We start from the raw sequence: 5,650 nt of genomic DNA on the forward strand, positions 1-5,650 counted from the left end.
CTGTGCCCACATTCCTGACCCGTGGAAACTGTGAGATGATGGATGATTTAATTTAATAAATGCTTAAGCTGCTATGTTTTGGGATGACTGTCACACAATTAGCAATAGTTAAGGAGTCCATGAATGATCCCATTACAACGTCCGTGAACCAGAGAGTGTAAGACCTTGGTTCTGAATCCAAACAGGCTTTGCTTCTCTCTGACTTATTCTGCTCCATCTATCAACTGGGATAAATAACAGCCCCCCCATCCTAGAGTCATTATACAGATAGTGTTGATTTTTAGAGCCCTGCCAGAGGGACCTGGGGTATATGTTTAATAAAGCTATCATTATTATTTCATTGTGATTATTATTCCAGGACTGAACACGCAGAGTGGTTAACGTTGCTCCACTAGTATTTTTTCTACTTCTTAGATCAAACAGGAATCTTACTCAGACAGGAAGGACTTCCCTGAAGAGCCATGCTTTCAGAACATGGGACCCTCTCTGGGTTATGTGATAGGTTTTAAATATCAGGTCCTCTACTCATCCAAGGTCTCTGTAATTATGTGCCTTTTATACTCACCCCCAGACTTCAACAATCTATTGATGTTTGAAGTGAGCACATTGATTTTTTTCTCTCTCTCTTATATTACAATGCCAATGGCTTTTAATAAATGAGCGGTGGCCTTTATGTGAACTAACACAAGTCCCCTTGATGGAGCAGCTATTAAGATAGCAGCCAGATAGATAAGCAGAATCATTGCTAAGGCTTTGGCATTGAAACTCTGGTCATCTAGGCTTGTAAATGCTTTGACCGTGACCCCCCGACCAAAATCTAAAATATAATGCTCTCCTCTAATTATGCAACTCTTAACGTCATAAATTTTTAAAACTTCTAATTGCTTGTGCATGACTAGCCTTTGTGTTATTTATGAAAATTTCTTATGTTCCCAAGTTACTTGATTTTATAAAAGGAAATCTTCAACTTTCCTTATGTAAATTAGTACAGCCACCGTGGCAAAACAGTATGGAGGCTTCTCAAAAAAACTAAAATAGAGCTACCATATGACCCAGCAATTCTATTCCTGGGTATATATCCGAAAAACACAAAAACACTAATTTTATTTCATTATTATTATTATTTTTGGTCACACCACGTGGCTTGTGGGATCTTAGTTCCCCAACCAGAGATTGAGCCCACGCCTTCAGCAGTGAAAGTGCAGTCCTAACCACTGGATTGCCAGCGAATTCCCCTAAAACACTGATTTTAAAAGATACATGCACCCCCGTATTTATAGCAGCATTATTTACAATTGCCAAGACATGGAAGCAAACTAAGTGTCCATCAATAGATGAATGGATAAAGAAGATGTGCTGCATATATACAATGGAATATTACTCAGCCATAAAAAAGAATGAAATAATGCCACTTGCAGCAACACAGATGGACTTGGACGGTATTATGCTAAGTGAAATAAGTCAGACAGAGAAGCATAAATACTGTATGATCTCACTTACATGTGGAATCTAAAAAATACAACAAACTAGTGAATGTAACAAAAAAGAAGCAGACTCACAGATACAGAGAACGAAGCAGTGATTACCAGTGGGAAGGGGGAAGGGGGAGGGACAAATACGGGTGGGGATTGAAAGGTACAATTATTAGGTATAAAATAATCTACAAGGATATATTGTACAACATGGGGAATATAGCCAATATCTTACAATAGCTATAATGGAGTATAACCTTTAAAAATTGTGAAACAGCATATCATATACATGTACTTATATAATAAGAAGAAAGAAAAAGAAAGAAAGAAAGAGAGAGAAAGGGGAAGGAAGGAAGAAGGAAGGAAGGAAAGAAAGAAAGGGAGAGAGAGAGAGAGAGAAAGGGAAAGGAAGGAAGGAAGAAAGGAAAAAAATCATGCTATGTTGTGTCTGGGGCTAGGACTTTCTCTTTAGCTCTCAGCCACTGGTTTAATTCTAAACATGAGGCTATTTTTTTACGTTTTGAATTTTTATTTAATTTTAATTTTTATTGGCTGCACCGCAGGGCTTGTACGATCTTAGTTTCCTGACCAGGGATTGAACCCATGTCCCCTGCAGTGGAAGCGTGGAGCCTTAACCTCTGGACCACTGGGGAAGTCCCTACACCTGAGACTATTTTTAAAAAAATACTGATATGTATGACCTCTGCCTTACCTTGTTTTCCTAGACACAGGCCGACTTCTCTTGTGACTGTAAAGATATAATAATTCCTAGGGTGCCTTATGCTTTCACTCAAACTGGATCCTAATCATTTTTGAAACAGTCATGGCCCCAGAACGGAGAAAAAGAGTCATTTGAAAGTTGACGGCTTTTTTTTTCTCTCCCTGAATTGATGGAGCCTTAACTTCTCATTTGATGGAGAACAGCTCCACCTCTGGAAAAACAGACATGCTTTCTTGCATGGAAGTGCTTAAACACAAGGATGCCTGGGTTCTTCTGGGTTCACTGAGAAGGAGATTCCAAGATGCACCCTTGCAGAAGCAGAACAAGACGTGACTCCACTGGAAAGGATTGTTTTCAGGAGAAAAAACCCATGTGAGGGAAGATGGCAGAGGATCTGGGTAAGGCTGGGAGACCCAGCAGAGCTGAACGCAAAGTCTGACTTTTAGCAGAAGAGAGAGGAAGGGGTAGAAGATTGGGAAAGGCGGTCTGGGGGGTCTTGAAGCCAAAGGTGATCATCAGAGGAGTCTTTTGTCTCCTCAGAACTGTCCTGCCTGACACACTCAGGCATTAGGGGGCAACTAGTCTGGGGGAAGTATGGCCACCATACAAACGAGGTGATGGCTTTCGGAGCACAGCAGCTGGAGCCCCTGGCAACCACTCTCTCTGCAGTGGAGGACTTGAGAACCACATTTTTATAGCTCTTCAAGGGGCATTTAGTCGCAGAGTTTCTCCTGGACCCACAGCACCTGATTCCAGAGAGTGGAATTGCAATGCAGGTGCACCTAGGAAGCTGATTCCTTTCTTCTTTTATTCTGTATTGTCAGCCTCAACTGCTTTAACATCAAGTTTTGTGTAGTGTCCCAGCTTAAAATTTGCTGAGCTGTGGGAATTTGAGGGTCCAGCATGTGTCCAGGCTTGGTATAATGGCAGCCCTAAGGATGCCTGGCCTGACAGAGCGGCAGGAGGGGCCCATACAGAAGCTGAAGGCTGACCACTCACCTGCCCTGCTGGCAGGGGCTGGGGGAGACGGGGCCAGACCTCCGGGGCTGGGTGCCTGCTCTTTGCAGATGGCTAGCTTCGGGAGAAATGCAGTACCATGCCGGACTTCCTGCCAGACCCTCACGTGTGAGTCTCCTGGTTATATTTTGTTTTATACTCTCCTTTTTCCCAGTAGGGGAAACTCACATACATCCATTGAAACTGCTTCATTTATTCTCTAAGATTGTGTCTACCAGAAATAATAACATCTCACTGGGCATGCACATTTAAATTCTTATCTAAAGAGCATGGTTTTCTTCTAGAGACTGCTCTATTTTGTGAACTTCCACACAGCTGGGCGGTGGGGTCCGTGTCAACCTTTCACATTTAGGTTTTGCTCTAACATAATTTCTCCAGGGAGGTCCAGCATGTTTTTTCCTGAAATTTCTTGAGCTTAGCCTCATCCGCAATTCAGATGTTCTGCCCATGACCAAGGAAATCGATTTCTCCTTCTTCACTGTCAGCCATAGACGTTCTGGAGTGATATCACAGTCCTGGCTGAAATTTATCCTCTCTCAGTTCTGGAGGCTAGAAGTCTGAGATCTAGGTGTGGGCAGGGTTGGTTCCTTCCAGAGCTGTGCCAGAGAATCTGTTCCGTGCCCTTCCCCTAGATTCTGGTGGACTACTGGCAATCTTTGGTGTTCCGTGGCTTGTAGAAGCATCACCCCGATATCTGCCATCAGAGTCACATTGCATTCTTCCTGTGTCTGTGTCCAAATTTGTTCTTTGTATAAGGACAGCAGTCCTATTGGACTAAGCCTGTCCTAATGACTTCATCCAAATTTAAATACACCTTCACTGACCCTATCTCTAAGTAAGGTCACTTTCTGAGGGACCTGGAGTTAGTTAGGTGTTCAAGTATGAGTTTTCAGCGTTAACTCACAACTCCAGTGAATCAGACATAACTCACCATGTCAGGACCCAACTTCAGCCGTGACTGGGTTGCCCAGGGATGCTCAAAACTTGGCAAAAGAGCGGCTCGATTCCATGACAAAAGTTGGCTCAACTTCTGAAAGAAGCATCCTGCTTCCGCCTTGCCAAGCTGTCAGATTTCCTGAATTACACAGCACGACGACCTCCGAAACTCACTTGGTATCTAGACATTATCCCAAGTCTGGCTGATCAAAGAAGCTGTGCCGAATGCCAAAGGTAATGAGTTCAAATTTGGCATCCCTGCACTGTCCACCTTGGGAACTCTTCACTTTTTAACGCAGCATGACCCCATAGATGTCAGGTACTTTATTTTCTGCACATTCCTCACGTGCGTTCTTAACAATTACAGCCTGTCTCCTCGGCACCGGCATTGACAATTGTTGGCACTTGAGAATATTTTAAGTTTGTTGTGCTTCCTGGCAGAATGTTTAGAACCTGGATCAAAACCCGCAAGGCTAAGAACTCACGATTTTCCCTTAGTAGTTATTTAACCCATGTTTTATGGTCCATATTTACTACTAATGATTCCTTGTGTATCTATAAGCATAAAGCACAGCTTTAAAAGTGTGCTCAGTAATTAAGTCAGTAGTTATATAACCGTGTGTGTGGACGTGGCAAATTTTAACCCAGGCCTCAAAATGTAGGTTTCTTATGTAAAAGGTAGAGGTTAGGATGTAGGTTTCTTATGTAAAAGGTAGAAGTTAGGATGGGTAATCTTAAGAACTGGATGTTTCCGGGATATTTCACACCTTCAAGGAAAGGGTGAGATTTTCTTTGTGCAGAGATGAACTCATGATTTATCTGTATCATACATGGGCTTGCACGTGAAGCAGCATTTAATTTTAAATGACTACTTCAGCGAGAGGGATGCAAATGAGCAGAATCCACCCACAGAATCCAGCAAGTCTCTTCTGTAGACCGCCATAGAAAGTCCATGGCTATTTTATTGAAATGGAACCTAGTGTGGCGTTGTGTTAACTGAAGGAATTCAAGAGTATTTAACTGGCCAGTGTAACTGACAGTCAGAGCACAAATGGGAAAATTAAAAGTCCAAGAATACACAGTTATATAAGCAAGAATTAAACATTCTTGGAGAGCAGATTCAGTTACTGTCCTCTAGAGGCTGATACAAATTTCTCTCCTAAGCTTCGGGAAATAGTGTAGGTTAGCATACGGTACACACGTGAATGTGTGCACACACATACACAGGCAATCTTTTTCATGGCTGCCTAATATTCCATTTATGAATGCCTGTCATTGGACTTCCATCAATGGTCATTTTCGTGTTTTTCTGCACTATTACAAAACAGTTCTTAGGTGTATGCACCCTAAAACATAGATCTCTCTGTCACATGGGTGTGTGTATTTCTGAGTGCGTCCCTAGAAGTGGAAGGAGATGCTGACTCACAGGCCATGTGCGTTTTTTTTAATTTTATTTGTATTGGGGTAGAGTTGTTTTACAAGGTTGTGTTAGTGTCTACTGTAC

The sequence above is a fragment of the Phocoena sinus genome, chromosome X, assembly GCF_008692025.1.
Source record: "Phocoena sinus isolate mPhoSin1 chromosome X, mPhoSin1.pri, whole genome shotgun sequence".
NCBI classification, from domain to species: Eukaryota; Metazoa; Chordata; class Mammalia; order Artiodactyla; family Phocoenidae; genus Phocoena; species Phocoena sinus.